General features: G+C 54.6%; 3 non-coding genes and 2 pseudogenes across 3 annotated transcripts; all 5 read right to left on the bottom strand.

The window, feature by feature from the left end:
- Positions 1 to 1,918: 1,918 nt before the first annotated feature.
- Positions 1,919 to 2,037, bottom strand: LOC125981452 (5S ribosomal RNA). Its single transcript, XR_007485957.1, has one exon. It is a non-coding gene; the product is annotated as a 5S ribosomal RNA (ribosomal RNA).
- A 2,174-nt stretch (positions 2,038 to 4,211) lies between these two features.
- On the bottom strand, positions 4,212 to 4,320 carry LOC125981566 (5S ribosomal RNA; annotated as a pseudogene).
- Positions 4,321 to 7,482: 3,162 nt separating this feature from the next.
- LOC125981436 (5S ribosomal RNA) lies at positions 7,483 to 7,601 on the bottom strand. The gene has a single exon (XR_007485941.1). It is a non-coding gene; the product is annotated as a 5S ribosomal RNA (ribosomal RNA).
- An 843-nt stretch (positions 7,602 to 8,444) lies between these two features.
- On the bottom strand, positions 8,445 to 8,563 carry LOC125981556 (5S ribosomal RNA). The gene has a single exon (XR_007486057.1). It is a non-coding gene; the product is annotated as a 5S ribosomal RNA (ribosomal RNA).
- A 635-nt stretch (positions 8,564 to 9,198) lies between these two features.
- Positions 9,199 to 9,307, bottom strand: LOC125981565 (5S ribosomal RNA; annotated as a pseudogene).
- Between the last annotated feature and the right edge of the window lie 5,693 nt (positions 9,308 to 15,000).

Here is a 15,000-nt window from a genome sequence, read left to right as displayed (position 1 = left end):
CCCCCGCCGAGCGGATCGGCTGTTTATAAGCACCGCGGAGGTGGTCGCGGCGCCTCATTCGACTTCCAGCGGCCGGCGAGCTCGCGCACCCGCCCGGCACATCCGGGAGGCCGTGCGCACGAGCCAAGTGGCCGAAAATAGCCCGCGCCGAGCGGATCGGCTGTTTATAAGCACCGCGGAGGTGGTCGCGGCGCCTCATTCGACTTCCAGCGGCCGGCGAGCTCGCGCACCCGCCCGGCACATCCGGGAGGCCGTGCGCACGAGCCAAGTGGCCGAAAATAGCCCCCGCCGAGCGGATCGGCTGTTTATAAGCACCGCGGAGGTGGTCGCGGCGCCTCATTCGACTTCCAGCGGCCGGCGAGCTCGCGCACCCGCCCGGCACATCCGGGAGGCCGTGCGCACGAGCCAAGTGGCCGAAAATAGCCCCCGCCGAGCGGATCGGCTGTTTATAAGCACCGCGGAGGTGGTCGCGGCGCCTCATTCGACTTCCAGCGGCCGGCGAGCTCGCGCACCCGCCCGGCACATCCGGGAGGCCGTGCGCACGAGCCAAGTGGCCGAAAATAGCCCCCGCCGAGCGGATCGGCTGTTTATAAGCACCGCGGAGGTGGTCGCGGCGCCTCATTCGACTTCCAGCGGCCGGCGAGCTCGCGCACCCGCCCGGCACATCCGGGAGGCCGTGCGCACGAGCCAAGTGGCCGAAAATAGCCCCCGCCGAGCGGATCGGCTGTTTATAAGCACCGCGGAGGTGGTCGCGGCGCCTCATTCGACTTCCAGCGGCCGGCGAGCTCGCGCACCCGCCCGGCACATCCGGGAGGCCGTGCGCACGAGCCAAGTGGCCGAAAATAGCCCCCGCCGAGCGGATCGGCTGTTTATAAGCACCGCGGAGGTGGTCGCGGCGCCTCATTCGACTTCCAGCGGCCGGCGAGCTCGCGCACCCGCCCGGCACATCCGGGAGGCCGTGCGCACGAGCCAAGTGGCCGAAAATAGCCCCCGCCGAGCGGATCGGCGGTTTATAAGCACCGCGGAGGTGGTCGCGGCGCCTCATTCGACTTCCAGCGGCCGGCGAGCTCGCGCACCCGCCCGGCACATCCGGGAGGCCGTGCGCACGAGCCAAGTGGCCGAAAATAGCCCCCGCCGAGCGGATCGGCTGTTTATAAGCACCGCGGAGGTGGTCGGGGCGCCTCATTCAACTTCCAGCGGGCCGCGCACTCGCGCACGCCGCCCGGTTCAAATTTTCTAAGTGCAACGCACAATGAGATGCATGAGAAACGGCCTTGGTTACCATCACATTTGAAGCGATGAATACGAAGTTAAATTTTATGACTCGGTGTATAAGTCGAGGTCGATTTTTTTCGGTCGATTTTGGATCGAAAAAGGTCGACCAATACACCGGCAAATACGGTATATATACTTATTATAAATGTAGTATTTATTTATATAGATTTATTGTTTATTTATATATATAAAGGCAGGTCCGCAAAAATATTTCTGACGCGTAGCCGGTCCGTGGCGCAAGAAAGGTTGGGGACCACTAGTCTAAAAGAATCTGGCCGTAACTGGAATAGGGTTCTACGCGAATGCCCAACGGAAAAGTGAAGTGCACAAAACCTGCATTTGGCTGTATCAAAATAAATGTCATGAAAAAGGTAAAAACACTACATGGAAGCGCAATGTGTTGTGCTGGGTTCTTTTACAAGTAAAGACTGCTGCTTTGAGTTCACAAGGAGCCATGCTCTTTATTCACTGTACATAGAGGTTTTTAACTCGTGTTGTAGTTTCAGTGTCGGAGTTCAAACTAGGCTTGCAGTTTCCGAATGCCATTCGTGATGGGTGCTGTAAAAAGTTCTTGGCTTAAACGATTGAAGTGCACATAAGAAAAAAAAAAAAAGAGCTTGAAGTGCACATAAGAAAAAGAAAAAGCTTACAGCACCTGGTATTCCCAGGCAGTCTCCCATCCAAGTACTAACCAGGCCCGACCCTGCTTAGCTTCCGAGATCAGACGAGATCAGGCGTTCTCAGGGTAGTATGGCCGTAAGCCGTGAGGTGACCCAACATTTTGCATTTTATAGACACAATCGCCCCTGAAACTGGCGAGCAAGCCAATGAAGCCTTCAAAACTGCTTCGGCACATGGAGACCAAGCATCCTGCATTAAAAGACAAACCTTAACCACTTTGGGTTTCATTGTCTCCGATTACGCCTGGATGGGACCGGCTCGTTTCTGAGAAACAAGCTCGGTGCTCCCAATAATTCAACGTAATGGTGACTTTTATTTTTATGTGGTTTATATTTGTTTTTATGCCAGTCGTATCATTTTATTTAATCGTATTTACCGTATTTGCCGGTGTACAGGTCGACTCGGTGTATAAGTCGACCCCCTAAAATTCGACGGAAATTTACGATTTTATGATATATCCTTTGTATAAGTCGAGCTCAATTGTTGCATTATATTAAACTTCAAAATTCAATATGCGAAATTTATTGACGAAATGTGTTCAAATTCTGGGAGGCCGTGCGCATGCTGCTGTTTATAAGCACCGCGGAGGAGATCGCGGCCGGCGAGCTCGCGCACGCCGCCCGGCACCAACGGGAGGCCGGAAATAGCTCCAAGCGGGGGTGGTCGCGGCGCCTCATTCGACTTCCAGCGGCCGGCGAGCTCGCGCACCCGCCCGGCACATCCGGGAGGCCGTGCGCACGAGCCAAGTGGACGAAAATAGCCCCCGCCGAGCGGATCGGCTGTTTATAAGCACCGCGGAGGTGGTCGCGGCGCCTCATTCGACTTCCAGCGGCCGGCGAGCCCGCGCACCCGCCCGGCACATCCGGGAGGCCGTGCGCACGAGCCAAGTGGCCGAAAATAGCCCCCGCCGAAGGGATTGGCTGTTTATAAGCACCGTGGAGGTGGTCGCGGCGCCTCATTCGACTTCCAGCGGCCGGCGAGCTCGCGCACCCGCCCGGCACATCCGGGAGGCCGTGCGCACGAGCCAAGTGGCCGAAAATAGCCCCCGCCGAGCGGATCGGCTGTTTATAAGCACCGCGGAGGTGGTCGCGGCGCCTCATTCGACTTCCAGCGGCCGGCGAGCTCGCGCACCTTCCCGGCACATCCGGGAGGCCGTGTGCACGAGCCAAGTGGACGAAAATAGCCCCCGCCGAGCGGATCGGCTGTTTATAAGCACCGCGGAGGTGGTCGCGGCGCCTCATTCGACTTCCAGCGGCCGGCGAGCTCGCGCACCCGCCCGGCACATCCGGGAGGCCGTGCGCACGAGCCAAGTGGCCGAAAATAGCCCCCGCCGAGCGGATCGGCTGTTTATAAGCACCGCGGAGGTGGTCGCGGCGCCTCATTCGACTTCCAGCGGCCGGCGAGCTCGCGCACCCGCCCGGCACATCCGGGAGGCCGTGCGCACGAGCCAAGTGGCCGAAAATAGCCCCCGCCGAGCGGATCGGCTGTTTATAAGCACCGCGGAGGTGGTCGGGGCGCCTCATTCAACTTCCAGCGGGCCGCGCACTCGCGCACGCCGCCCGGTTCAAATTTTCTAAGTGCAACGCACAATGAGATGCATGAGAAACGGCCTTGGTTACCATCACATTTGAAGCGATGAATATGAAGTTAAATTTTATGACTCGGTGTATAAGTCGAGGTCGATTTTTTTCGGTCGATTTTGGATCGAAAAAGGTCGACCAATACACCGGCAAATACGGTATATATACTTATTATAAATGTAGTATTTATTTATATAGATTTATTGTTTATTTATATATATAAAGGCAGGTCCGCAAAAATATTTCTGACGCGTAGCCGGTCCGTGGCGCAAGAAAGGTTGGGGACCACTAGTCTAAAAGAATCTGGCCGTAACTGGAATAGGGTTCTACGCGAATGCCCAACGGAAAAGTGAAGTGCACAAAACCTGCATTTGGCTGTATCAAAATAAATGTCATGAAAAAGGTAAAAACACTACATGGAAGCGCAATGTGTTGTGCTGGGTTCTTTTACAAGTAAAGACTGCTGCTTTGAGTTCACAAGGAGCCATGCTCTTTATTCACTGTACATAGAGGTTTTTAACTCGTGTTGTAGTTTCAGTGTCGGAGTTCAAACTAGGCTTGCAGTTTCCGAATGCCATTCGTGATGGGTGCTGTAAAAAGTTCTTGGCTTAAACGATTGAAGTGCACATAAGAAAAAAAAAAAAAGAGCTTGAAGTGCACATAAGAAAAAGAAAAAGCTTACAGCACCAGGCAGTCTCCCATCCAAGTACTAACCAGGCCCGACCCTGCTTAGCTTCCGAGATCAGACGAGATCAGGCGTTCTCAGGGTAGTATGGCCGTAAGCCGTGAGGTGACCCAACATTTTGCATTTTATAGACACAATCGCCCCTGAAACTAGCGAGCAAGCCAATGAAGCCTTCAAAACTGCTTCGGCACATGGAGACCAAGCATCCTGCATTAAAAGACAAACCTTAACCACTTTGGGTTTCATTGTCTCCGATTACGCCTGGATGGGACCGGCTCGTTTCTGAGAAACAAGCTCGGTGCTCCCAATAATTCAACGTAATGGTGACTTTTATTTTTATGTGGTTTATATTTGTTTTTATGCCAGTCGTATCATTTTATTTAATCGTATTTACCGTATTTGCCGGTGTACAGGTCGACTCGGTGTATAAGTCGACCCCCTAAAATTCGACGGAAATTTACGATTTTATGATATATCCTTTGTATAAGTCGAGCTCAATTGTTGCATTATATTAAACTTCAAAATTCAATATGCGAAATTTATTGACGAAATGTGTTCAAATTCTGGGAGGCCGTGCGCATGCTGCTGTTTATAAGCACCGCGGAGGAGATCGCGGCCGGCGAGCTCGCGCACGCCGCCCGGCACCAACGGGAGGCCGGAAATAGCTCCAAGCGGGGGTGGTCGCGGCGCCTCATTCGACTTCCAGCGGCCGGCGAGCTCGCGCACCCGCCCGGCACATCCGGGAGGCCGTGCGCACGAGCCAAGTGGACGAAAATAGCCCCCGCCGAGCGGATCGGCTGTTTATAAGCACCGCGGAGGTGGTCGCGGCGCCTCATTCGACTTCCAGCGGCCGGCGAGCTCGCGCACCTTCCCGGCACATCCGGGAGGCCGTGTGCACGAGCCAAGTGGACGAAAATAGCCTCCGCCGAGCGGATCGGCTGTTTATAAGCACCGCGGAGGTGGTCGCGGCGCCTCATTCGACTTCCAGCGGCCGGCGAGCTCGCGCACCCGCCCGGCACATCCGGGAGGCCGTGCGCACGAGCCAAGTGGCCGAAAATAGCCCCCGCCGAGCGGATCGGCTGTTTATAAGCACCGCAGAGGTGGTCGCGGCGCCTCATTCGACTTCCGGCGGGCGGCGAGCTCGCGCACCCGCCCGGCACATCCGGGAGGCCGTGCGCACGAGCCAAGTGGCCGAAAATAGCCCCCGCCGAGCGGATCGGCGGTTTATAAGCACCGCGGAGGTGGTCGCGGCGCCTCATTCGACTTCAAGCGGCCGGCGAGCTCGCGCACCCGCCCGGCACATCCGGGAGGCCGTGCGCACGAGCCAAGTGGCCGAAAATAGCCCCCGCCGAGCGGATCGGCTGTTTATAAGCACCGCGGAGGTGGTCGCGGCGCCTCATTCGACTTCCAGCGGCCGGCGAGCTCGCGCACCCGCCCGGCACATCCGGGAGGCCGTGCGCACGAGCCAAGTGGCCGAAAATAGCCCCCGCCGAGCGGATCGGCTGTTTATAAGCACCGCGGAGGTGGTCGCGGCGCCTCATTCGACTTCCAGCGGCCGGCGAGCTCGCGCACCCGCCCGGCACATCCGGGAGGCCATGCGCACGAGCCAAGTGGCCGAAAATAGCCCCCGCCGAGCGGATCGGCTGTTTATAAGCACCGCGGAGGTGGTCGCGGCGCCTCATTCGACTTCCAGCGGCCGGCGAGCTCGCGCACCCGCCCGGCACATCCGGGAGGCCGTGCGCACGAGCCAAGTGGCCGAAAATAGCCCCCGCCGAGCGGATCGGCTGTTTATAAGCACCGCGGAGGTGGTCGCGGCGCCTCATTCGACTTCCGGCGGGCGGCGAGCTCGCGCACCCGCCCGGCACATCCGGGAGGCCGTGCGCACGAGCCAAGTGGCCGAAAATAGCCCGCGCCGAGCGGATCGGCTGTTTATAAGCACCGCGGAGGTGGTCGCGGCGCCTCATTCGACTTCAAGCGGCCGGCGAGCTCGCGCACCCGCCCGGCACATCCGGGAGGCCGTGCGCACGAGCCAAGTGGCCGAAAATAGCCCCCGCCGAGCGGATCGGCTGTTTATAAGCACCGCGGAGGTGGTCGCGGCGCCTCATTCGACTTCCAGCGGCCGGCGAGCTCGCGCACCCGCCCGGCACATCCGGGAGGCCGTGCGCACGAGCCAAGTGGCCGAAAATAGCCCCCGCCGAGCGGATCGGCTGTTTATAAGCACCGCGGAGGTGGTCGCGGCGCCTCATTCGACTTCCAGCGGCCGGCGAGCTCGCGCACCCGCCCGGCACATCCGGGAGGCCGTGCGCACGAGCCAAGTGGCCGAAAATAGCCCCCGCCGAGCGGATCGGCTGTTTATAAGCACCGCGGGGGTGGTCGCGGCGCCTCATTCGACTTCCAGCGGCCGGCGAGCTCGCGCACGCGCCCGGCACATCCGGGAGGCCGTGCGCACGAGCCAAGTGGCCGAAAATAGCCCCCGCCGAGCGGATCGGCTGTTTATAAGCACCGCGGAGGTGGTCGCGGCGCCTCATTCAACTTCCAGCGGGCCGCGCACTCGCGCACGCCGCCCGGTTCAAATTTTCTAAGTGCAACGCACAATGAGATGCATGAGAAACGGCCTTGGTTACCATCACATTTGAAGCGATGAATACGAAGTTAAATTTTATGACTCGGTGTATAAGTCGAGGTCGATTTTTTTCGGTCGATTTTGGATCGAAAAAGGTCGACCAATACACCGGCAAATACGGTATATATACTTATTATAAATGTAGTATTTATTTATATAGATTTATTGTTTATTTATATATATAAAGGCAGGTCCGCAAAAATATTTCTGACGCGTAGCCGGTCCGTGGCGCAAGAAAGGTTGGGGACCACTAGTCTAAAAGAATCTGGCCGTAACTGGAATAGGGTTCTACGCGAATGCCCAACGGAAAAGTGAAGTGCACAAAACCTGCATTTGGCTGTATCAAAATAAATGTCATGAAAAAGGTAAAAACACTACATGGAAGCGCAATGTGTTGTGCTGGGTTCTTTTACAAGTAAAGACTGCTGCTTTGAGTTCACAAGGAGCCATGCTCTTTATTCACTGTACATAGAGGTTTTTAACTCGTGTTGTAGTTTCAGTGTCGGAGTTCAAACTAGGCTTGCAGTTTCCGAATGCCATTCGTGATGGGTGCTGTAAAAAGTTCTTGGCTTAAACGATTGAAGTGCACATAAGAAAAAAAAAAAAAAGAGCTTGAAGTGCACATAAGAAAAAGAAAAAGCTTACAGCACCTGGTATTCCCAGGCGGTCTCCCATCCAAGTACTAACCAGGCCCGACCCTGCTTAGCTTCCGAGATCAGACGAGATCAGGCGTTCTCAGGGTAGTATGGCCGTAAGCCGTGAGGTGACTCAACATTTTGTATTTTATAGACACAATCGCCCCTGAAACTAGAGAGCAAGCCAATGAAGCCTTCAAAACTGCTTCGGCACATGGAGACCAAGCATCCTGCATTAAAAGACAAACCTTAACCACTTTGGGTTTCATTGTCTCCGATTACGCCTGGATGGGACCGGCTCGTTTCTGAGAAACAAGCTCGGTGCTCCCAATAATTCAACGTAATGGTGACTTTTATTTTTATGTGGTTTATATTTGTTTTTATGCCAGTCGTATCATTTTATTTAATCCTATTTATATATATTTATTATAAATGTAGTATTTATTTATATAGATTTATTGTTTATTTATATATATAAAGGCAGGTCCGCAAAAATATTTCTGACGCGTAGCCGGTCCGTGGCGCAAGAAAGTTTGGGGACCACTAGTCTAAAAGAATCTGGCCGTAACTGGAATAGGGTTCTACGCGAATGCCCAACGGAAAAGTGAAGTGCACAAAACCTGCATTTGGCTGTATCAAAATAAATGTCATGAAAAAGGTAAAAACACTACATGGAAGCACAATGTGTTGTGCTGGGATCTTTTACAAGTAAAGACTGCTGCTTTGAGTTCACAGGGAGCCATGCTCTTTATTCACTGTACATAGTCTGTCCTCTAGCGGTAAAAACGTGAACTGCAATGCTATGGCTGTCGCCACACAATGTAGGTTTTAAACTCGTGTTGTAGTTTCAGTGTCGGAGTTCAAACTAGGCTTGCAGTTTCCGAATGCCATTCTTGATGGGTGCTGTAAAAAGTTCTTGGCTTAAACGATTGAAGTGCACATAAGAAAAAAAAAAAAAAAAAAAAAGCTTACGGTAACTGGTATTCCCAGGCGGTCTCCCATCCAAGTACTAACCAGGCCCGACCCTGCTTAGCCTCCGAGATCGGACGAGATCGGGCGCTCTCAGGGTAGGATGGCCGTAAGCCGTGAGACCGCTCAGAATTTTTCATTTTATAGACACAATCGCCCCTGAAACCATGCCAAGCAGCGGCGGGACTTGATGGCTGTGGTAAAAGTTTCCTTTCACAATTGACGTGGGAAAAAAAAAAAAAAAAAAAAGGCTTTCAGCACCTGGTATTCCCGTACGGTCACCCTTCACTTTTGTTTTTTTTTTTGTTTTTTTTACAACCAGGGCCGAAACAGTCTTTCTTCCAAGGCTTTTGGTGTTTTCTGGAAACATGGCTATCATGAAAAGTTATTGACAGCTTTTTATGCGGTAGCACGAATTTGCCGTTGCGACCTGCATTTTGCTGAATCAAAATAAATGCCTTGAAAAGTTTAAAAACACTTCATGGAAGTGTTGTGTTGGGTTCTTTTACAACTCAAGCCTGCTGCTTTGAGTTCACAGGGAGCCATGCTCACTGTACATAGTCTGCTCTCTAGCGGTAAAAAATTTAACTACAATGCTGTGGATGTCACCACATAATATAGCTTTCAAACTCGTGTTATAGTTTCAATGTCGGAGTTTAAATTAGGCTTGCTGTTTTCGGATGCCATTCGTGATGGGTGTTGTAAAAAATAGCTTCTTAAACGATTGAAGTGCACATAAGAAAAAGAAAAAGCTTACAGCACCTGGTATTCCCAGGCGGTCTCCCATCCAAGTACTAACCAGGCCCGACCCTGCTTAGCTTCCGAAATCAGGCGTTCTCAGGGTAGTATGGCCGTAAGCCGTGAGGTGACCCAACATTTTGCATTTTATAGACACAATCGCCCCTGAAACTAGCGAGCGAGCCAATGAAGCCTTCAAAACTGCTTCGGCACATGGAGACCAAGCATCCTGCATTAAAAGACAAACCTTAACCACTTCGGGTTTCATTGTCTCCGATTACGCCTGGATGGGACCGGCTCGTTTCTGAGAAACAAGCTCGGTGCTCCCAATAATTCAACGTAATGGTGACTTTTATTTTTATGTGGTTTATATTTGTTTTTATGCCAGTCGTATCATTTTATTTAATCGTATTTACCGTATTTGCCGGTGTACAGGTCGACTCGGTGTATAAGTCGACCCCCTAAAATTCGACGGAAATTTACGATTTTATGATATATCCTTTGTATAAGTCGAGCTCAATTGTTGCATTATATTAAACTTCAAAATTCAATATGCGAAATTTATTGACGAAATGTGTTCAAATTCTGGGAGGCCGTGCGCATGCTGCTGTTTATAAGCACCGCGGAGGAGATCGCGGCCGGCGAGCTCGCGCACGCCGCCCGGCACCAACGGGAGGCCGGAAATAGCTCCAAGCCGAGCGGATCGGCACTTTATAAGCACCGCGGAGGAGATCGCGGCGCCTCATTGGACTTCCAGCGGCACATCCGGGAGGCCGTGCGCACGAGCCAAGTGGCCGAAAATAGCCCCCGCCGAGCGGATCGTGTCATGCGGTCGCGTTTATTTTTTCAGTTTTTGTCTCGTCAATTGTCGTAACTTTACTTCCGGTTTTATTTTGTCATTCCTTCCGTTTCAGTTCGTGTTTCCTTCCTCGGTGTTGGTTGTCTTGTCTTCCCTGATCCCGATTGTGTGCACCCGCGTAATCGAGACTAATTGTCATCACCTGTGTCCCCGCCCGTTTGTGTGTATTTAGTCCGTGTCTTCCCCTTGTCTTGTGCCAGTGTGTCTAGCCTCGTCCCGACCACCAGCGATTCCTTGATGTCCGAACTCTCTGAAAGAACTCTCCTTTTTGTCTCGCCGCCGAGCGACGCTTTTGGTTGTGCCTGGGTCTCCAGCGCCTTTTTGTCTCGTTCCAGTGCGACTCCTTTTGTTGGTACTTTTTGCTACACGTTTTCCCTCGAAAGAGGCGTTTTGATTTGTACTTTTAGCCTTTTGACTCGCCACAGTGCGACGCCTTTTGTTTGTACTTTTTGCCCCGTGTTTTCCCTCGCAAGAGGCGCTTTGTTTTGTACTTTTGCTCTGAGTGCTTGCTGGAATAAATCCCAGATAGATACGACTCTGCATCCGAGTCCTTCGCCTTGTCCCCTGCCTGACAGTACACACTGGCCAGACATGGACTCGGCAGAGTCGGAGCACCTGTGCGCCACAGTGCGCTCCCATGCCTCACTGCTCGCCCAGCACCAGAGGGAGGTGGGCGACTTGGGAGAAGAGATCCGAGGACTCGCTAGGAATCAAGAAAATTTCAGAGGAGCGGTCGCCACCCAAGTAGCAAAGCTGGGTCAGCAAATGCAGGAAGTGCTCTCGCTCTTGAACGCGGGACCAGCAGCGACCTCCAGTACACCCGTCGCTTCCCCCGTTCCTTCCCTTGCAAGAGGTCCCATGACTGGCAGTGCCAGACTGGCTCCTCCAGAGCGCTACTCCGGAGAACCCGGCCTTAGCCGGGCTTTTATTACAGAATGCGAGATGAACTTTGAGAGTTCCCCAGCAGAATTCCCCACCGAGCGCTCCAAGGTGGCCTACATGGTATCCTACCTGACGGGAAGGGCCCGCACATGGGCCACCGCGGAATGGGCCAGGGATTCCATCTCCTGTCACTCTCTCCCCGCTTTCATCCAGGCCCTGCGAACGGTGTTCGATCCCATTTCCGCTGACCGAGACAAGGCTCGCCAACTCTGTCAGATAGACCAGGGACAAGACACCGTCGGAGACTACGCCATCCGGTTCCGCACGCTGGCCGCGGCGAGCGGGTGGAATGCGGCGGCACTATATGACATCTTCCTCCGGGGTCTGTCAGGACCCATCCAAGATCAGCTAATCCCCTTAGATCTTCCCACCGACCTCGACGCCCTCATCGCTCTGGCTATCCGCACTGACAACCGGCTGCATGAGTGGAGAAAGCACCGACGCAGCAACGCTCCCGCCTTCGTTCCAGTAGCCGGCCCTGACGCTCACCACTCCAGGCCGTACGGGGATCGGCAGCGCCAGGAGCCAGAACCGATGCAGTTGGGCAGAGCCAAGTTAACAGAGGAGGAGAAGTTACGGCGGCGCCGAGAGGGAAGATGCTACTACTGCGGCGAGCTCGGACACCTCCTTCTCTCCTGTCCAGTGAGGAGGACCCTGAAGGTAAGCGCCTTCTCGGCGGCTCTGTCCTCGGGGCGAGTGCTTCCCAAGGGCAGGATCACCCAGTCGGGAAGAGAGATAGAACTCGAAGTATTAATAGACTCAGGAGCAGACGAAAGCTTGATAGACTGGGCATTTGCTCGCCGGTGCGGGGTAAAGACTGAGCTACTGAACACTCCCGTGAAAGCTAAGGCACTCAATGGACAGGCACTCTTTGAGATAACTCACATAACCGAACCAGTCTCGTTGTCAATTGGCCTCCACCAGGAGAACATACGTCTACATGTCGTGACCTCACCAATGAACCCTCTCGTTCTCGGGTATCCATGGCTTCAACGCCACAACCCCGCTATAGACTGGGAATCAGGGGAAATAACGGGATGGGGGTCCGACTGTCATGATTCCTGTATCAAGTCTAACCCGCGCCCTGTGCCTTCCGCTCCAGACGCGCCAACCCCAGACTTAACCGGGGTCCCTGCGTGTTACCACCAATGGGCCGAGGTATTCAGCAAGGCCAAGGCTACCTCTCTGCCTCCCCACCGTCCGTATGATTGCGCCATTGACCTGCTGCCGGGATCAACGATACCCAAGGGGAGGCTGTATTCTCTCTCGGGACCTGAGAAGCAAGCCTTGAATGAATATATAGACTCCTCCTTGCAAGCAGGGCTGATTCGACCGTCGTCGTCGCCTGCGGGGGCGGGGTTCTTTTTCGTGGGCAAGAAGGACGGCACCCTACGTCCCTGCATTGATTATAGTCCCCTCAATCAGATCACCATCAAGAATCGGTATCCGCTCCCACTGATGTCGACCGTGTTCGACCAATTACAGCAAGCCCGGGTGTTCACCAAGTTAGATCTGCGCAACGCCTACCATCTGGTGCGCATCCGGGAAGGGGACGAATGGAAGACAGGGTTCAACACGCATCGAGGACATTTTGAATACCGCGTCATGCCATTTGGCCTCACCAATGCTCCCGCTGTGTTTCAGGCCATGATAAACGATGTTTTGAGAGACTGTTTGGACCGGTTTGTGTACGTATATTTGGACGATATTTTGATTTACTCCCCAGATCTGAAGACCCATAGGGTTCACGTCGAGACGGTGTTGCAACGACTCCTGGAACACCAACTATACGTAAAGGCCGAGAAAAGTGAATTTCACAAGAGCACCGTTTCTTTTCTCGGCTTCATCGTAGCCCCGGGCAAAGTAGAGATGGACCCGGCGAAAGTAAGCGCGGTAACGGAATGGCCTACCCCTGACTCACGTAAGAAGGTGCAACAATTCCTGGGCTTTGCCAATTTTTATCGGCGATTCATTAAGGGCTTCAGTGCCACAGCGGCTCCCTTGCACGCGCTCACGTCTCCTAAAGTCCCCTTCCGCTGGTCAGCAGAGGCGGAGGCGGCCTTCCAGGAGCTAAAGAACCGTTTCAGCACCGCTCCCATCCTCACGCTCCCTGATCCGTCGCGGCAGTTTGTGGTGGAGGTGGACGCCTCCAATCAAGGAGTAGGTGCCATCCTTTCGCAGAGGGCCAAGAGCGACAACAAGCTCCATCCGTGCGCGTTCCTGTCTCGACGGCTGACGCCCGCCGAACAGAATTATGACGTGGGGGATCGCGAACTGTTGGCAGTCAAGCTGGCATTAGAAGAATGGAGACATTGGTTAGAGGGAGCACAGCAGCCTTTTTTGGTCTGGACAGACCATAAAAATTTAGAATACATTAAGTCAGCTAAGAGACTGAATTCACGCCAAGCCCGCTGGTCACTTTTTTTCAATCGTTTTAACTTTACTTTGTCCTACAGACCGGGAACCAAGAACACCAAGCCTGACGCCCTCTCCCGTGTTTTCAACTCGGACCCAGAAATTAAGAAGCCTGAGACTATCCTGCCTTCTCATTGCCTGGTTAGAGCCGTGACCTGGCCTATCGAAGGCCGGGTACAGCAGGCCAATGGTAACGAACCACCCCCTAGTGGTTGCCCTGAGAACCGACTATTTGTCCCTGCTCAATTACGATCCCAAGTCATCCATTGGGCTCACACCTCCAGACTCTCCTGCCATCCGGGCATGCGCCGAACGCTGTTCGTAATCCAGCAGCGATTCTGGTGGCCCTCCATGAGGGCAGACGTCAAGGAATACGTTGCCGCCTGTCCCGTCTGCGCCCGGAATAAGAACGCCCACGGCGCCCGCATGGGGTTGCTGCATCCCCTACCCATTCCTTCGCGCCCGTGGGCGGAGATATCTATGGACTTCGTCACCGGGCTTCCGACCTCGCATGGGCGAACCACCATACTCACAGTGGTGGATAGATTTTCAAAGATGGCTCATTTTATCGCCTTGCCCAAGCTCCCGTCCGCTAAACGAACGGCCACCGTGATGATGGACCACATATTCCGGGTTCATGGGTTCCCGAAAGACATAGTTTCCGATAGAGGGCCCCAATTCGTATCCAGGTTTTGGCGGGAGTTTTGCAAGCTCATAGGGGCAACCGTGAGTCTCACGTCAGGCTATCACCCGGAGGCAAACGGACAGACTGAACGTATTAATCAACAGTTGGAGACAAGTCTCCGCTGCCTGGTCTCCCAGAACCCCTCCTCGTGGAGCAAGAACCTCTCCTGGGTGGAGTATGCCCACAACTCCCTGCCCACCACGGCTACAGGTATGTCCCCCTTCAAGTGTGTGTTTGGCTACCAGCCCCCTGTCTTCCCTGACAGTGAGCCGGAGGTGACGGTGTCTTCGGCCCACGCCTTGGTGCGCCGCTGTCATCGCGTCTGGTCGGCGGCTCGGGCCACGCTGGTCCGACAGGGGGACCGGGTAAAGCGGATGGCTGACCGGAGGAGACGTCCGGCGCCCGTGTACCAGAGAGGTCAACGTGTCTGGCTATCCACCAAGGATCTTCCCCACCGGGGGGACTCCAGGAAACTGGCGCCTCGCTTCGTGGGTCCGTTCCCCATCGCCAAGGTCGTGCACCCGGCCGCGGTGCGTCTACGCTTGCCCAGGTCCCTTGCAGTCCACCCCACCTTTCACGTGGGGAAGGTCAAGCCGGTGGTGGACAGCCCGTTGGTGCCGGATCCGGCGCCCCCTCCGCCTCCGCGGACTGTGGACGGTGGGACGGCCTACACCGTCAAAGAACTATTGGATGTGCGCAGAAGAGGCCGGGGCTGGCAGTACCTGGTGGACTGGGAGGGTTATGGACCGGAGGAGCGGCAATGGGTGCCGCCTAGTTATATTTTGGACCCGGGACTTTTTGAGGACTTCTATGCGGCTCACCCTGGGGCTCCTGGGCCGTCTGGGATCCGGCCCTAGGGGGGGGGTTCTGTCATGCGGTCGCGTTTATTTTTTCAGTTTTTGTCTCGTCAATT

Source organism: Syngnathus scovelli, chromosome 14, assembly GCF_024217435.2.
Source record: "Syngnathus scovelli strain Florida chromosome 14, RoL_Ssco_1.2, whole genome shotgun sequence".
NCBI lineage: Eukaryota > Metazoa > Chordata > Actinopteri > Syngnathiformes > Syngnathidae > Syngnathus > Syngnathus scovelli.
The sequence above is the reverse complement of the archived record's forward strand: the minus strand, read 5'-3'. Positions and strand labels throughout refer to the sequence as shown.